Raw genomic sequence first — 19,810 nt, forward strand, 5'->3', positions numbered from 1 at the left:
GCACGACAGTACCGTAACTGGACATCTGATAAGTGATGACAGATGGCCTTTTCAGACGAATCACGCTTTATGCTTCGTCGGACAGATGGCCGTTGGCATATACAGCGTGAAACGTCTGAAAACGAACACCCTGCAACAATCGAGGATCGCTATGGTCTGGGAAATGTTTTCGTGGCATTCCTTGGGTGACTGCGTTATTCTGGGAGACACAATGAATCAACGTAAGTATGCATCTATCCTTGGGAACCATGCCCATCCCTACAGGCAGTTTATTTTTCCTCGGCTCGATGGCATCTACCAGCAGGACAATGTGACGTGTCACAAAGCTCGCAGTGAATGTGCGAAGAACAACATCAGGATGAGTTTACTGGACACCTCTGGCCACCAAACGCCCTGGTTTTAAACCCAATGGAGAATCTGTGGGACCACCTCGATGATCGGGCTATTCGTGCCTTGGATTCTCAACTGAGAAACGTAATGCAACTGGCCACGGCATAGCTCCACATCCTTATTGATCCTCCTGCACCTCTCGCAGTGGTCCTAAAGGTGGTTATTCAGGCCTTTGAAGGTAGTCACATTACTTTGACATGACAGTCTACAATTGTGTGTCTGTTCCCAAGGCAGCTTCTGTACCATTTCATGGACTGTGAGCCAAATCTACGTAATCCTTATTCTTTGCCTCAAAGTAACTATGTGGAGCCAGGAGATTGTGTTCAGACCAAATTAATGTACCGATGAAAACATCGCTTGATTTACCAGCAAGCTGCAAATCCTCACTGAGCAAAACATTAGCGACGTACGGGCTGGTAAACAGAGCACGGTAAATGCAAGGGGAAAAAATCGGTTTTCTCGAATTTTTGTGATAAACCTTCCAATATTTATACTCAGTTCAAAAACAAAAATTAGAAGTGTGTTAAAGAACGTGTTTAACGAAAGTATCACAAATATCGGAACAGAAAAAGAGAAATAATTTAAATTTGTCAAGCCGTTTTTGACACAGTGGACAGTGTTTTCACGTAAGATGTTGAAATTTTTGGGGTCTTCATACCGTAGACTGGTTTGACACTGCTCCACACGCTAGGCTACGCTATGTGAGCACCTTCTCTGCTATTACTACTACCTACAACCGTTTGAACTAGCTGTATTTAGCTCTTGGCCTCCTTCTACACTTTTTACCCTCGACACTTCCCTCCATTATTGAACTGCCGATTCCTTTGTGCCTCAGAATGTTTCCTGTCATCCAGTCCCTACTTTTAATCAGTTTGTCCCATAAATTTCATTTCCCTAAATTCCATTCAGTACCTCTTCATTAGTTACCCCATTTACCCGTCTGATCTCCACATCCTATTTGCATTTGCCGTAGATATTCTGCAGCTTAATACCAAATCTCGTCTATAACTTTCAGTGTCTCATTTCGTAATCCATTTCCCATTAGAAACGTATGTCGTGTGCACGTGATGGAGACACTTCTTCGTGGCTGTAAGTTTCCATATGAAATATCGACAGAATAATTTACTACGACAGCGGTCAAGAAATTAACCTGTGAATCAAAGCAGACGGGTCTGGTTCAAATGGTTCAAATGGCTCTGAGCACTATGGGACTTGACATCTGAGGTCATCAGTCCCATAGAGCTTAGAACTACTTAAACCTAACTAACCCAAAGACATCACACACATCCATGCCCGAGGCAGGATTCGAACCTGCGACTGTAGCGGTCGCGCGGTTCCAGACTGAAGCGCCTAGAACCGCTCGGCCACACTGATCGGCGCAGACGGGTCTATCGTCATTAGCGCTGCATCTGCGGTATTTTGCCGCAGCGCGCAGACATTCTAGCAGGCTGCTTACGTGTGCCACACAATGGCCGTTCCCCACAATTGAGCGCCTCGGACGTCAGCAGGTCTGGCGCGTTCTGCAACCCAAGAACGTGTTTTGTGGCGACTCGCCGGCAGATAAGCAGGCGTGGCGCGGCCCGACGCCTCCCGGAAGAAACGTGAGCCGCCGCGGCCGGCCGCCGCCACCGTAGCTACTGAGAAAACACGGACGCAGTCGCTGTCTGGGCCGGCTCTCGGATTATAGTGGGCTTTCTCAAATGTATTGCAGCGTCGCAACTAAATAAATACACTAAATAAATAAAGGAAATAAACTTCAAGTAGAATGTAAGAGTTCCAGTTGCAAATAAGGCAAATTGTGACAGGTGTCAATCGAATAAGTCATGGTTGCGAAATACTGACAGAAGACTGAAAACTCTGGTAGGAACCGACCTCGGGGAGATTACCTTGGTTTCTGCAGGAACATCTTCTGTCTTATCTTACAAGATAGATTGAAGAAAGGCAAAGCTATATTTATAGCCTTTGTTGATTTAGATAAAGCTTTAGACGTTATTGAGTGGAATACACCCCTTCAAATTCTGAAAGTTCAAAGTAGTAGGGATAAAAACAGTGTGTGAAAGGTCATCTACAGTTTGTACAGAAGCTGGAACGCAGTTATAACAGTCGAAGGACATGAAAGGAAGTATTAATTGAGGAGGGTCGTAACACAGTCACGATTGTCTCACAGTATTTCTGCAACTACGCTACTGCAGCGCCGCTAAGCAGCTGGCATTTACAAAACACTGCGAGGATTTTGTATTACGTCTATGCAATCACGAAGTACATTCAAACTGCAAATGAGGTCATATTTTGGAGTTTATTATGGCGCTATAATTTTTTGCAGCTTCATTTGGATTTGAGATACGTGCAGGTATGTTATTGGTTACCAAGGGCAGAAAATTAGCACAGTACGATTAACTGATGGTACAGCAGTGATACCTGAAATGAACATGAGTAGTGGAACAAAGTTCGTTTCAGGCCAATTTGTTAGTGCAGGTTGCCTACATCAGGGGCAGGTATGCACTAAGAGGCAAACCTATCGTTCTCATTTGATTGACAGGTACTTAACCTATTGTCCTGTTAAGTGGTTTTCCATGTCACCACCCTTAACCTATTGTTCTCCTGCCCCCTCCCCCTCCACCAAAGCCCCCTCCCCCGTCACTGATAGAGGTACACTTTCAGGTCTGAGTTATTGGAATAGGTCCTGTCACTACTATCAATTTGATTGACTACTTAATAAGCTGATCAACCTCTGCCCCTCTTGTAAACCCCCCTCCCCTCTCACCCAGAAAATGGTGGGAAAGACACTCACTTGATCGGTTATTTGGAGGGAAATCGTTTACTGTGTATGCAATTTTGTTTTAGAGGATTCAAGGCAGTGTATGGAATATATGGAAATGGTATATTGTTTATTTATAAAAAATTCATTTTGTGGGGGGTTAGATTTCTCTTGGTCATCATTCTCTGCTGTTTGGAAACATGTAGGTCTTGCAAGAAGCAATTACATGGGGCAAACATGTTGCATAACCTTATGTTCGGCACAGTACTCTTGGGTATCTTAACCTAATGCTTGGGCCTTTGTTGGAACTTAACCTATTGTTCAGATAAGTGGTTTTCCATGTCACCGCACTTAAACTAGTGTACCGCCTTTGATACCAAATTAAGTAATCAGTTATGTCCTCCCACCATTTTCTAGTACAGTTTTCGAATTTCACATGCTTTTGAACACCATTTCTGGCTCATTCTTCTTTGTCACCTGTGGTGTCACCGCCAGACACCACACTTGCTAGGTGGTAGCCTTTAAATCGGCCGCGGTCCATTAGTATACGTCGGACCCGTGTGTCGCCACTGTCAGTGATTGCAGACCGAGCGCCGCCACACGGCAGGTCTAGAGAGACTTACTAGCACTCGCCCCAGTTGTACAGCCGACTTAGCCAGAGATGGATCACTGACAACTACGCTCTCATTTGCCGAGACGATAGTTAGCATAGTCTTCAGCTACGTCATTTGCTACGACCTAGCAAGGCGCCATAGCATTTGATATTATTTTATATTGTGGTTATAACATGTACCGTCAAGAGAGATGTTCTACAATTGTGGATTAAAGTTAAGTATTACATCAACTACGTACTTTATTTGCTACTATTAATTCCTTTAACTGTTCCAGACCTCACGCCAATCTGCGTGAGCTTAACGCGTGCCTTTCGGCTTCCTCTCATTGTGACTTGGCTGTCTTGCCAAGTCACAACATCACCCACCTCTTAAACTATTGTACTGCGTTTTACATAAAAATTATTCAAATTAACTTAGTGTTCTGCACTTAACCTGCTGTTCTGCTCCATGTCACACACTCACATACACCACCCCCTTAACCATTGTACCGTTAATACCACATTGATATAAAAAATTTATGCAAATTAGTTAAATCGATATTCTTCACATGTAAGGGGTAGTTTTTTTTTAATTCGATGCATCCTATTTGTATTAGAGTATTCTTCGTCTGTATGGGGCCCTTGCCAGTTGGGTCTGATTCAAGAGATTGAGAAGGTCCAAAGAAGAACGGTACGAATCGTGACTCATATATTTAACCATCGCGAGAGCATTATAAATCTCATTGAAAGTTTGAAGTGGGGCACACTTGCAGATAGACGACGCGCTAAACGGAAGGGGCTGCTCACTAAAATTTCAAAATGCTATCTTCGCCGAGGATGTAGAGCATACATTATTATCACCAACTTTCATATCGCGCAATGATCACCATTCAAAGATAACGGAAGTTTCAAAGATAACGGAAATTAGTGCTTGTTCTGAGACATTCAGACAATCGTTTTTCCCTCACGAGTGGGAGAGGAGGAGGGAAATATGAGTTTGGCGCGAATAGTGCCCTCCTTCACACACCGCTTGGCCGTACATTCCAGAATCAGTATGCCAATAAGACATAACCGCCATGTACACTCAGGCAATCATGTCGCCAACGCACCAAGCTGAAGATGCCCGTCTGACAAAACATTGTGTCCTTCTGCCCGTAACTGCCTGCTGTACTTCCTCGTCCGACAGGAATAATTGACCTATCAAGGCTATTTTTAAGGGGCGAAGGCCTTATAATCGCATGGGTAGAAATCAGGACTAAAGGGCGGGCGCCCAGGGGTCTGTCACTCAAGTTGGCGTAAGTATCGATTTCTCTCAGATCGACCGCCCCCTTGCGTCGAATCGCGCACCATTCCACAACGGTGATTTTCGACAGACATGCTGCCTCATACACATTCCTCCTCCTTTGATGGATCTCTATCAGTATTTGCCCTGGGCAGGCAAAAAAGAATAAACAGCACGTTGGTCCTACTTGAACGCACATCGTCACAGTTCACGTTTCGGAATGCCACACTAATCTCTTGCTTACATGTCGGTGCTTACATACTCCCATCGGAGTGGCGTTACGTTGCATATATGCTGCAACAACGCCCTCAGACGGAAACTCTTTGATCGCCACGTACACAGGGTGTCCCATTTATCTTGCTCACCCAAAATAACTTTTTTCTTATCGTTAAATGAAAAATTCTTCTAGCTAGTGTTTTTCACCATCACTGTGTAGAAATTTCTGAGGGTGTACTTTTTATGTATCCTCACAGACGCAGCGTGGAGATTAAATTTTTTAAATGGAGCCATGTACATTTTATAATACACTCAACCTCTCCAAAAGCTATTCAAAAATGGATCACACTGTATCATTTTATCCACGAAACTAGTAGCAATTGAAATGGTAAATAATACATAACTTCTCTAATTTAAATGTCACTTCAGTACATTTCATCAACTAAATCATTTAAACTCTTCAAGGCCCACTTGAACATTTTACAAATTGCCAATAAACACTGAATGCAAAGTACTACACTGTACAGTTATAGGATCTTTTTATTCTACAGTACCATATTACAGTACTTATGACTGTGCAGAATTAACATAGTCCTTTACAGTAACGTTTCCTGTGATACTACCACTGCATGAAAAACAAATAGTTTACATGGCCTGCTCAAAATGGTGAACATTGGCATTCATACACAGGAGCACTCTGTGGATGAAGGACACCCTGCATCATTTTACTATTTCCTCTGTGATGGTTGTACTAGGATCAATAATGTGTTGCTGCATGTCCTCTGGTGTCGTTGGAGCATCTTGGTAGACAGCATTCTTGACTGCTCCCCACAGAAAAAAAATCCAACCATGTAAGGTCCGGAGACAGGGAAAGCCAATTAACTGGGCCATCACGTCGAATCCACCTACCAGAGAATTTCGTTCCAGAATTCGTCGTGCTCTTAAGGCATTGTGTGCACAGCATCCATCATGCTGCTACCACATGACCATTCTATGATTCCGAGGTACGGCGTCCAAGAGAACAGGAAGATCTGGTATATTGTCTGCTACTTTGGTTGCCATTTACAAGGAATGGTCCGATAATAGTTCTCCAGTAATTCCGCACCAAACATTGACGTTCCATGGACGTTGATGCTCTGTTAGAGCCATGGTGGATTGTTGATGGACCAACAATGCATATTTCTCATACTGACAATTCCTTTGTTGGAGAATGACGCGTCGTCGGTAAAAAGAACATCTATGGAGAAATCAGAATTACTCACAAGTTTTTTTTTGAGGCAACTGACAAAACTGAACCCTATTGTTGAAGTCATTTACATGAAGTTCTTGGTGTAAATGAACATCGTAACGATGGAATTTATGACGTTGCATGTTTTCGATACACCAACTTCATGTTGAATTCGCCGTGCGCTGACTTGGGGATTCACAGCTACGGCAGCGAGCACAACGACCTCAGCAGCTTCGTCTGCTCGTGTTCTACGACAATTTAGAGGTCTTGCTTTTAAGCTTCCGGTTTTGTATAGACTACAAATGGGAATATCAAACAACCAGGGTGAAGGCGATCACTTGTAAGGAAATCGTCTGCTGTACAGTAGCTGCGTCGGAACAGAATTTCGCCCGCTTACAGCCAATTACAACCGCCTACAGCTATGTACAGTAGAATACAAGGTAGACATAATAACATAATAATTACTATGTTCTCTAACAGCACCGAACATAAAAATGCAAGTTACTAAATTATTTCCTGTCAACGAACTTTCTCTATAGATCAGCGGCATTTCTGCTTATCGTCATGCTTGTGTATCATACACCTTTACACAACAAAAACTGTATTGACATTGTGTACTACCGCCACGCAGTTATTACGTCGGGAAGCAGCGTACTGTATGCTAATGCAACAACAAACGAAGTGTCTAGGGGAGTGGGGGGGGGGGGGGGGGGGGAGATGGGTGCCTGTGTTTACATGCGTCGAATATCACAAACAAAACCCACATGTCTACTACAGCACTACGATGGATACGTAATGTGTACTATCTAGACTGTAAACAGCTCCGTTTCTTCTTGACCTGTATACTTTCGATCGCTTGCACATCGATGTCTTATTGGCAAGGATAGTACAGTGCGATACATTTTTTAATAGTTCTTGGAGAGGATAACTGTATTCATGAATAAAATGTACATGATTCCATTTAAGAAATTTAACCTCTACCCCGTGCATCCTACATCAGTCGGGATATATAAAACGTATACTCTCAGCAAGAACTACCCAATGATGTTAATAAACATTGGTAGAAACAATTTCTCATTTAACAGAACCGTTTAAGATATACACGTAAATAAAAAGAAAGCGTTACAAATGGACGTGTGGGGGACTAACTGTTACTGCCGGGAAAGACACTCTTTAAAATACTGTATGTATACATTTCGATACCTGGGAGACAGAACAGATGAACATGACAGGTACGCTGAAGGCTCAGATTCAAGGACAAGGTCAAAAGGGCGTTTATAAGAATTACCAGCTAATATTCAAGAATGGAAAATCGTGTCTTGCTTTGAATGTATTATAACTAGCCCGGATTTCGTAAAGTTCGTGAAACGAACTACAATAGGCGCAAAGAATCAAAATGTACGTGCCAGAATGTGGATATACACGTAATCAGTTCCCTCTGAACTTAAACACGTTAGGTTACAATTCACTCCTCGTTCATACGATGATGACTCTGCTACTGTGAACCGTATGTATTACATTGCACTCAGATTTTATCATTATACAATGACGGTAACAGGAGATGGGACATTAATTACATTTTCCTATTCGCATAGGAAAAATCACCGCCACGTTTGGTGCCTGGAAAATATGGAAGTAACAGCAACAAAAACAGCAATGCATGCTAGCCGCTTTAGGACTACCATCGTTTCAATAGTTGAAAAGGTTGCTTTTTTTCTGCTCTATAGATTTTCGCTACTGTTGGTATAACTGTGCTTGTAGAGTATCCCCCATGTTATTCTATTGTACGTTGATCGAGCATTAAAGTCAACCGAAGAGAAGTTTGCAAAGAAAATTAAAATTCAGGGAGAAAAAATAGAATCTTTGATGATTGCCTATGACATTGTCATTCTTTCAGGGAGGGCAAATGACTTGAAAGAGTAGTTGAAGGGTATGGATGGTGTATTGAAGATGTTTTAAGATGAACATCGAGTAAAGCAAGCGTAATGGAATGACTTCAAATTATATCACGAGATGCTGAGGGAATTAGATTAGAGAATAAGATACTCAAAGTAGTAAGATGAATTTTATTATTTGGGAAACGAAATAAATATCAGTGACCATAGCAGACAGGAAATAAAGTGCAGACCGGCAGTAGCTAGTAAAATATTCCTGAAAAAGAGGAATTGCTTAACATCAGAAATAAATTTAATTGACAGGAAATTTTTTGCGTAGAGGTACCTGTCTGGAGTTTGCCGTTTGTGCGGAATTGAAATGTGGACGATAAACAGTTTGGACAGAAGAGAACAGAAACTTTTGAAATGTGGGGCTGCAGTAGAATGTTGAAGATCAGATAGGTAGATCATATAACTAATAAGGTGGTTTTAAACGGAACTGGGATAAAGAAATTTGTGGCACAACTTGACTAACAGAAGCGATCTGTTGAAATGCATCAAGAAATTATAAATTTGGTAATGGAAAAATTAGTGTTTGTGGAGGAGGGGGTAAAATTGTAGAGCCAGACGAGGCTTGAAGACAGTCGGAAGGTTAAAATCGGTGTAAGCTGCAGCTGTTATGCAGAGATGAAGAAGTTTGTACAGGATACACTAGCTTGGAGAGCTGCATCAAATCAGTCTTCGGACTGAAGACAGCAACAACAAAGGAGATAAATTTCTGGAATGAGTTTGCGATATTTATGAACTTTTGCAAATATACTCGACATTTTTTATTATATGCAAGATTACAGCAACGTCAGTGGATTCTAAAACGCGTTGTTCAGTTCCTGGTACTGTCATTGTTTTAGACACACCCTGTATATTTTGGGATTTCCTGTCCGCCTGTTGCGCAGAGTATTATTGTTTTTTACGTTCCACATTGATTCCTGCAATTATTTCAGACGGTGTTGCTTGTCTGTTAGTACTGGCAGCTCCATGCAGAGGCTGCAGCTCTCCGTCGTTAAGTGAGGGCCGTCAGCCACTGCGTTGTCCTCGGTGAGAGGTAATGCCTGAAATGTGATATTCTCGGCAATCTCTTGACACTATGGATCTCGGAATATTGAGTTCCCTAACGGTTTCCGAAGTGAAATGTCCCTTGCGTATAGCTACAACTACCACTCCGCGTTCAAAGCCTGTTAATTCGCGTCGTGCGGCAATAATTACGTCGGAAACCTATTCACATGAATCATCTGAGTACAAATTAAAGCTCCACCAAAGCGCTGCCCTATTTCGACTATGTACCTGATAACACCGCCATCTGTGTATGTGCGTATTGCTAACCCATGACTTTTGTCACCTCGGCGTGTGTCGGAACTAAGTGATTTCGAATGAGGGCAGGTTGTTGGTGTTCGTATGGTGGGAGCTTTCGTAACCAGTGTAGCCGAAGTGTTTGTGTTTTAAGTGGAACTGTATCGAAGCTGTATACCGCATACAGGGAAAGCGAAAAAACATCTGCTAAGTCACAACGCTGGCGAAAGTGTATTTTGAGTGATCATGACAGACGGTCATTGAAGAGGATTGTGACGAAAAATAAGAGGACAACTACAGCAAAAGTCATTGCAGAACTGAGTGTTGCACTCACAGAATCTATCAGCAACAAAACAACACAAAGAGATCTGCGTCAGTAAGAAATTTCAGGGTGAGCTGTAACTACGATATCACACGTCAGTGATGCAAATACCCGTAACCGGTGTCATCAAAAGTGGACTCAGGAGCAATAGAGAAAGTCTTGTTTCACACTGTTTCCAACATGTGGTCGAATTTACGTCTCAAAAGTGAAAAATGGCGGGTGTTCGGCGAAGATCTGGACGTCCATATCGCGGTATTCCATGGGCCCCAAGGATAGCTGCAAGGTCACGTTACTGCCAAGCATTATGTGACCATTTTGACAACTCAGATCCATCCATTGGTGCAATGTTTGTTTCCCAATGGTGATACCGTGTTCTAAGACGACAGCGTCCATGTTCACACATTTTGCATCGTCCAGGACTGGTTTTGTGAAAATGAGAACGTGTTGTCGCATCTCCCCTGGCTCCCACATTCACCAAATCTCTATATGTTTGAGACTTCGTGATCTACTTTGAAAAGAAAACAGCGTGATCGCTGTCCAGCTCCATCATAGTTACCTGAAATTGCCACGATTTTGCGGGACCTGTATTTATCCATTGAAAACGGCCTTGCCGCAGTGGATACATCGGTTCCCGTGAGATCACCGAAGTTAAGCGCTGTCGGGCGTGGCCGGCACTTGGATGGGTGACCAACTGGGCCGCCATGCGCTGTTGCCATTCTCGGGGTGCACTCAGCCTCATGAATCCAATCGAGGAGCTACTCGACTGAATAGTAGCGGCTGCGGTCAGGAATACCATCTTACGACCGGAGAGCGGTGTGCAGACTCCACGCCCCTCCTATCCGCATCCTCCACCGAGGAAGACACGGCGGTCGGATGGTCCCGGTAGGCCACTCGTGGCCTGAAAACGGAGTGTATTATCCATTCGGAAACGGCTGGAAACTGTTTTTAATGCCAACAGTTTTCCTACACCGTATTAGGCATGATAATGCGACGTGTTTTTGGTGTCATATTTTTGTCTACCTCCTCCTGTATATACTACAGCACCCAAGAATAAGTCCACCCTCCACGATTGTCTCAGAGTGATAACTATAACTCTGAGATAAAGGTTAACCCAATAGTCAAATTTTTGCTTTTTAATTATAGTGTGTGATGGAAATTTGTTATTATTATTATTATTATTAGGCACGATTGGACCCTATCGGATCACGCAAAGACGTTGTATTTTAAACCTTCGAAGATTCCAAGCAGTTCTCATTTTTTTTCGTGGATGCTTTTTCTTTCTTCAGTCCACTTTGTCCTTGGTCTGGTCGCGACGTCATTCTCTGGCAGTACTTTCCATTCGCTAGTTTTTTTGGGTGTATAAGTTTCTGCTGGAAATGTCTGAAGGACCTTTTTTTATATGTGTCTTATCTAAATACTTTTTGATCTACATACTTTTTTTAAAATTCACATTAAATGTGTCATAATATGTTTTGTGAAGGGTGACTGGAGTCAGTTAACTGTGGTTTAAAACAGATATATTTTGTGGACATAAAACAAGTATAATGCATTCTGTTTACATTCCTGCAATTAACACACTCAGGTCATTTATTCATTATTAACTGCTAGTGATAATATTAGCTAGTGTCTCAATGGCTGAATGCAAATCTTTCGACTGGACGCCACTCTGGCAACTTGCATATCCCTAACCTACCACAGTTATCCAACCGGTGAAAGGCGACATACATGTTAACGTGGAACCCGAACCACGTGCCATTCCTAAGAACTGATATACGTAATTAATGTAAATTAGATTTCCAACACAAGACTTAACTGAATCCTTGTATTTGCAGATCGGTGCCCAATATATGGTATATCTTTCTGGGTGGCCGTTGTGTGGTAACGTACACTATAGCGTACGGAGATAGTGCAACGCGTAGAAACGATAGTACGAACAGGGTTTTGTTGAAAGGTACGTAATGGACTCTCTTGGACCTTCCCTAGTTATGGACGATGCAAATACTGATACATAATATCCAACTAATTTCTCGTAGGAGACTTGCCCATGACCAAATATAGGTTTTATCAATGCACCTCCCTGTTTTAGATTTGATAATGAAAAGTGCATCAAGATAGGGCAAATTGTTTTAAATTTACATATGTTATTGAAGCGATCTCATATAGTAATTTGTAGTATTATAAGCCGGCCGGAGTGGCCGTGCGGTTCTAGGCGCTACAGTCTGGAACCGGGCTACCGCAACGGTCGCAGGTTCGAATCCTGCCTCGGGCATGGATGTGTGTGATGTCCTTAGGTTAGTTAGGTTTAATTAGTTATAAGTTCTAGGCGACTGATGACCTCAGAAGTTAAGTCGCATAGTGCTAAGAGCCATTTGAACCATTTTGTAGTATTATAGGCCAAGATCGCTTCACGTGAAACAGATTGTTTCATGATCAGTTTCGAGGGTAACTATCTGTCTTCTTCAGAATCTGGGAGATCTGAAATTCTGAAGACGACAGCTAGTTACTGTCGAAACTGTTCATGAAACAAATAGAGCGAACGTAGACATCGGCGTCCGCTACACTTCAGTCTGTTGCCACCACCTCTACTTCGCATTCACGTTCGTTGATCCTCAATTACACTGCAAAGTAGTTTGTTACCACATCCAAGATTTCAGCGATGAGGGGCACTTTCACACTTTGACCGAGGTTTTTCTATTGATGGGACGCCATCTCAAAAACTCTAAAATCGCGGACAGCGCCAATCGTAGAACTGGATGTTGTGATTGTCGCTTTAATAACATGAGGTAATCTTTGCTGGTAACACTGATCACAATGGGTTCGCATTCGGTGGTACGACGGATCTATTCCTCGTCCGACCATTCTGATTTAGGATTTCCGTGATTTCGCTAAGTCGATCCAGGAATATCCCGGAACGGTTCCTTTGAAAGGGCACGGTCGATTTCCGTCACCATCTTTAAAACAATCCGTGCTAGTGTTGCGTCTTTAATGACCTCGTTGTCGACGGGACGATAAACCTTTCTTCCTTTCATTCTCTAAAAAGGATGCAGGGGTCCCCAGATCACTGTGACAATATACCGAGAATTGGTTTTTTTACTTTTCACTTTTTTCTCTTTTTTAGCGAGCGGCGCTTGGCGGTGTTTACAATCCCCTGGAGATTTGTTTGCGCGGGAGTGAGTCACGGAGCGCGCTGCCGAGGCACGCCGGAGCCCTGCAGGGCGGCAGTTCTGCGGGCAGCCGGTGGCGGCGCGCGCGTCACAGCGCGGCGGGCGCCGCTGCCCGGGCCGCGCTCGGCTGGCGGCCAGTTCTTTGTGTGAGTCGGTGGCGCGAGCACTGTCCGTGGAGCTCCCCGTGCCGCGCGCCGCATAGCGAGAGACTCAACCGAGCCAGGGCCCAGGAGGCCGCGAGTGCAGCCAGCGAGCCGCCCAGCTCCCGCGTCGCATACTACCCTCTCTGTGCGTGTGCGCGCCGCGTGCCACCGACCGGCGGCGACGCGGCCGAGTGCGTGCGCCACCGTACTGGAAACGCCAGCGCAGCAGCGTGTGCAGCACTTGTCGCTGAAGGTGACCTTGACGCCGGAACGCTGGATCTGACGTCGGCAGCCAGGATTAACCCCGTGCCGTCGGTTGCCGGTAAGACACCACGCACACTCGAGCACACAAAAACACACACTCCTTGACCCTATGCTGGAGCCACCTCTTGCAGGATCTCAGCGCCCGCGAAAGTGGCCCGACGGGCCCCACCGCTGCCAGCTTGGCGATTTCTCCTGTATAAGGCCTGCAGCTTTCTACGGCCACGTCACGTTACGCTGGCTGTGTGCGGTCGCGCCGCTGCTGCCTGCGCAACTGGAGCGAAACGGTAGCTGTCGCAGGGGAAATGATACCTAATCTTACACGCCCCCGTCACTGTGCCCCGCAACGAAACACGAATACGTCAGCGACAGCGCAGAGTCGCAGTCCAACACAGTCTACTTCCAATACTGTGCAGTTTCCCACCAGCCTCCGTCAGTGGACAACTACACACCTTTACAAAGGGAAGATGCATAAGGGATACTGGTTTGACTTCTCGTAGCCGGTGTCAACATTGGCGAATCCAGCGAGAGGGCAGGAGAAGGGGTGGGCAGCTGCCCCCCCCCCAAAAAAAAAAAATCTTCGCAAACCGAAGTCGAATCATACCACTCCACAAGGACGGGATCAATTCAGTGTCAGCATGAAGAATAACAGAACATGACTGCTACCTAGTGTACATAGAACCATTGTGTACACAGAACCGTTCGTCATGAAATCTCAATATTATTTCATCATTCACCTATAATTCAAATAATGGGTACGCTTTTGGCTGTCAACCCAAGAGGAATACAAAGCGTTGTTCGACGCGCTTAGGTTTCGCCCTCACCGCTCACCATTCATTCCAAATGCTGGAGTCAAATGGCCGAAAATTTTCCAACGGCGACTATTTAGGTGGATCCCACTTCTTCGGAATTCCCCCAGCGGAAGACCAGGGAGTCCCGAAGGAAATACAAGTGGTGGGATTCATATATTGAGTATTGAACGCTAGAAATCACATATTCAAAGAAACCAAAAACTGTTTATTTCGACAGTAGTTAAAAAAAAAAAGTCTCTGAGCACTATGGGGCTTCAACTGAGATCATCAGTCCCCTAGAACTGAGAACTACTTAAACCTAACCAACCTAAGGACATCACACACTTCCATGCCCGAGGCAGGATTACAGTAGTTATCAGCCTGTGAAGTATTCTTAACAACTATGTACCTCGGAGAAGCACGTCCTTCTTCCAGTATTTTCCATTCTCCTTCGTCAGCCGCTTTCTTCGAGACACCAAGTAAAATGGCCTATAGACTTGCACGTAGATCCGCAGCTCTGTTCAGTACTAAGTTAAAAACCATCTTGTCTAGGAAAACTATTCAGTTTCAGTTCATTTGTATGCTTGCCCATTTACATTGCTTCCCTCCTCCTTAACTTGCTTTAGCTATCCTCAGATTCCCGATTTATTCTACTGTGAGCCCTATTTTCATTAACGAATGTTGCCCAAACAGTTTGGAGGTGGAGCACATTAAACTTTGTGGGAAACATTCGAGAAAGCTTATTTTTGTCCCCGTGTGTACGATTAGCTGTCTCGATATGATCTTCATTCCACCGCACACGCGATAAATCTTGCGCATTGCTGCCAGCTCTTCGAGCGGTGTTTATCGTCCCTAACGCCGTCACTTTTGTTACGTGATGTGTGGCTCTTTCGACACTCAACGACGAGCCTGACTGCATCGTGTTTGCCTTTTCTTATAGCGTGGCTGCAGTATCTGCATTGATAGCCCGCCGACGTTAACAGCGATTGCGTAAACGCCTCCGCTCGCTCTGTCGGCAGTTAATCGTGCCCTGGAGCAACTGGGTCTGCCCCTCCCCCTGTCCCCTCCTCCCGACCGACTCACTCCATTTCCCTTCCCCTCCTACGAGCGCTGGATTGACCTTAGCTGCCCTTCGCCTTCCAGATGTCTCGGGCCACACGCTAGTATTTCTTGGCGCCTGCTCGATAGAAATGACCCGGGAACTTGAAAATCAAATGCATTGTGGTAAATTATTTGAAACTTTTATACCGTAAACAACGCCCATTTTCTTATTTGCCCTTGACAATTTACAAACACAAAACCATTATCGAGGTGATGCAACTTCATTCGGCTAGTGTATGGAGGTGTCCTTTGATGCGTACGAAGTAAACTTTCCCTGTGTCAGACATTTCTTCATAATTTCCTTGGGCCAGCGCGTATTTTAGGAACAATGCCTGCTGCAATAGAACATGAAAATCAAAAGTCATTGACAGTCTTTTAAAGGTACGTTCTTAACGGTTACTTCCTCCGCAACAGCTCACCTGTGTATATCAAAAGTAACCGGACACCTATTAGCGAACGTTAATGTGGTGTGTGTCGACCCTTCGCATATATGACAGCGTGAATTCTGGGGACGATTTGAATGAGGTGTCTAAATATCTGTGGAAGAATGGCACCCCATTCTTCCTCAAGAAACCAACCAAGAGGAAGTAGTGATGTTGGGCGCTGTGGTCTGGAGCGAAGTCGATTTCTAACTCATCCTATAGATATTCCATTGGACTGTGGTCGGGATTCTAGGTAGGCCAGTAAACGTTAGGAAAGTTATTGTGATTTAACCGTTGCGTTACGGATGCTGCTTCCTAACAAGACGCAGTGTCATTACAGTCATTGTCTCCGGCTACTCCTCTATTGTATGCAGTACATAATTCTATAAAATGTGGTCAGATACTTCGGGATTTTGCGTTTTATTAAGGACAATAAAGCATTTATATTCTGACGAAGAAAAACGCTCTCATACCACAACACCACATCCCTGTACTCCACGGTTGGCGCTACACATGATGGCAGGTAATGTCATCCCGGCACTCGCCAAACCCAAACCCATCTTTCGGAATATCACAGGGTGTAGTGTGACTCCCTACTCCAAATCACTCGTTTCCGGTCATCCACCGTCCAGTGGCATCGCTCTTTACACCAGCTTACGATGACTCCAGAAAGTGTGGCTTACGAAGAGCTAGCTGCTCGACCACATACCCCATTTTTTATCTCTCTACGCACGGTTATTGTGCTAGCTGGACTTCTGGTAGCACTTTCAAACTCTCGTGTGATTCCTTCCGCCAATTTCATCCGATTTTTTACGACCACCATCCGCATTTTTTGACGGTTCCTGTCCGTCAGTACAAGAGGACTGCCTGGCCTAGATCTAGCTGTGGTTGTTTCTTCGTGTTTCATTTCACTATCACATCACCAACAATCGACTTGGCAGCTTTAGATGGCTCGAAATGTCCCTGGTGGATTTGTTACGTTCGAAGTCACTGAGCTGCCCGGATCGACCCATTCTGCTGCTTTTGCTTCTGTAGTGCTAACACAATACCCACCACCATGTTTGATACTAGCGGTTCCGCCTCTTGTGACGTCTTTTGATCAGTTCCGCTATATATGGAGACTTCCAGACCCTTGATCAGAGATTTAAGGATCAGTAACTTACGAGGAATTTTGAGGGAAATAAGCCTCAGACGTTCAGTTTACTGATGTACTAATCCACATAACTCTAATTAAATCTGATTAATTCCGTTCCTAATGCCTCTTTATGCCACTTTCACTCAGTTTCTAGACTATTTTTCTGAGAATGTAGCTGTTCTTTGCCATGATCAACTTCTTAGAAGTACTCCTTATATCATTAAATGCCACTTTGTCAACTGATGAAGGAGCAAAGCGTCAGAAACGTGTCGTGATAAGTAACTAGTACAGTTTACTAATTGGCTCCGCATTGTTTTCTTATTTATTGTTTAACTACTACGAAGGAATCTTGTAAACATGTTTTGGTGTAAAAAAACTAGGACAGAATCTTCAGTACGTGTAACAGTTGTATTTATCTTCCATGAAGGCGAAATACATCAGAGCCTGTGGAAAAGCTGTGTTAAATTGGTGTCTGTGAACTGGACAACCGGGAGTTAATACAGAAAACAAGCAGCGCCTTGAATTTTGCTCAGAGTGAGAGGCAGCTTGTTGAAGAGGCGGAAAGCAGCACTGGAGGAGTTTGAATATGGTATTTTTTTGTGGAATGTTCCAGTTACAGTGAAACGATGGTACTTGATCTCAGGTATAGGGTACCGGAGTGCATACGCACTGAGAAACTGATGAAGTAGACTGCCTGTGTTGGTGAAGTAACTAATCTGACCGCAACCATCCTAACTGGGCGTTTGAGCTACTTACGTGGTCAAATAGATGTATGTTGCAGGTATAAATGACACAAGCAACCATGGTTAGTTCTAAGAGCGTAGAATTTTCACTACTTGTGTCGTGTGGGATAACATGAAAGCAGTGGAGGTTCCGCAGATGGAATAGCTTCAAGCAGTGACCCAGTTCAACCCAGCACAAGAATTAGAAACATGAGGCTATATTGTCGTTACTTTATACGTGAAACATGAACGTTTTAAAAATTAAAATTTATCCACGTTGTTTGCATGATTACAGTTTACGTCTCACATTCCGCGAAAATACGTTCCAAAATTTCTGAAGGGTATGGAGACAAACGGAAGGGTTTCATCACATGGCGACAGTATGTTACCACCGCCTGTGTTCGACGTGATCTTGCATTAACTAGTCACAGACGGTATCACAAGCAGTGGAGGAGATATAAAGCGTGTTGTAATGCGGAAACAGAACGATCTATCTGATGTCCAAAAGAGAATAATTGATGACTTTCGGGTCAAGGGTGGAAGTATTACGAAGCGGTTAAGTTTGGAAACTGTTCATGGGCCCCGTGGTTAAAGTATATCGTGCGTGGCAAAATGGCGTCGAGGCTACTGTGGTCGTCCAGATGAACCAAGGGGCTATCAACAGTGGCTCCTTAACGACAGTTCAGCGGTGGTGTCCACTGATTAGCGGCTGGTGACCTTTTCAGATGAATGACATTTTATGTTCCGAAATGTCTGAAAGCAAACACCCTTGGAAAATAGTCGAAAGTGTCCAGGCCAGAGGAGGGCCAGAAGAATATTTTCGTGGCATTCGTTGGGTGATCTGGTCATTCTGGAAGGCACGCTGGATCAACACAAGTATCCATCTATCCTTGGGGATCGTGTGTGCCCCACAATTTTGTTTTTCCCTTGTACGATGACACCTAGCTGCTGTACAATGCGCCTGCCGGGGTGGCCGAGCGATTCTAGGCGCTACAATCTGGAACCGCGCGACCGCTACGGTCGCAGATTCGAATGCTGCCTCGGGCATGGATGTGTGTGATGTCCTTAGGTTAGTTGGGTTTAAGTACTTCTAAGTTCCAGGGGACTGATGACCTTAGAAGTTAAGTCCCATAGTGCTCAGAACCATTTTTTTTTTCCAATGTAATGCGTCACACAGCTCGCATTGCTCATGTGTGGTTCGAGTAGCATCAGACAGTGTTTACCCCAGACCACAAAACTTCAGGGATTTAAGTAAGCCCAATCTCGAATCTGTGGGACCATCTGAATCTAGAAGTTAACGCCATAGATCCTCAACCGAGAAGCCTAGTGTCAGGCACTAAAGTCAGCATGGCTGCACATCACTGTCAGTACCTTCCAAAACTCTTGTACTGCACGTCTTACAGCAGTCCGCGCTGCAAAAGGTTATTAGTCTTTCAACATGTCACCTTAATGTGATCCGACAGTGTAATACTGTTATCGCGCTACAAGATGTGAACAGAGGGGCGAGGGCCACGTTAAAGAGTAAAGCGCGCACGCACAACGCGAGTGGCGAAATCCTCAAGGCAAACATTATCCTGTACATTGTTAGCCTGGTAAGTGAGCCAGCCACAGTTGTCTGTTCATATTGTATTGTGGATGGCAACGTACAAGCTATTGCCATTTCTCCTGTTACGGGGATATTAAAGACACCTGAAGCATCAAAATAGTAGGTGACGTGGCTGTTGAGCCTACGTAACAAGAGTCCCAGAACTAGCACGGGAATGGCCCTCTGGGCGTTCCGGTCCCGTTTGCGAGCCACGCACACAGCAGACCAGATTTCTCACGCGTGGCTTGTAGGCAGTGAGAGACTGCGCCACCCCTGCCCCACCGCCTGTACTTGGCATTCCCGGTAGGTCGCAACAACCGCTAACCTGCGGATGCTCTCAACAGGTCTCCCACGGGCTGATTCAGGACGTACACTTTCCATCTGTGCATACGGAGCCCCTCACTGGCGCTGCTGTGAGCGTGTGGCTCTGGTACTCGAGGAAGCTCCGCATAACTCAGCTACTGCATCTTCATGAGT

The 19,810-nt window shown here is 44.6% G+C and overlaps 1 pseudogene; it reads left to right on the forward strand.

Moving 5' to 3' along the window:
* Positions 1-10,606: 10,606 nt before the first annotated feature.
* Positions 10,607-10,724, forward strand: LOC126417915 (5S ribosomal RNA; annotated as a pseudogene).
* Positions 10,725-19,810: the final 9,086 nt, after the last annotated feature.

The sequence above is a fragment of the Schistocerca serialis genome, chromosome 8 (genome assembly GCF_023864345.2).
Source record: "Schistocerca serialis cubense isolate TAMUIC-IGC-003099 chromosome 8, iqSchSeri2.2, whole genome shotgun sequence".
NCBI classification, from domain to species: Eukaryota; Metazoa; Arthropoda; class Insecta; order Orthoptera; family Acrididae; genus Schistocerca; species Schistocerca serialis.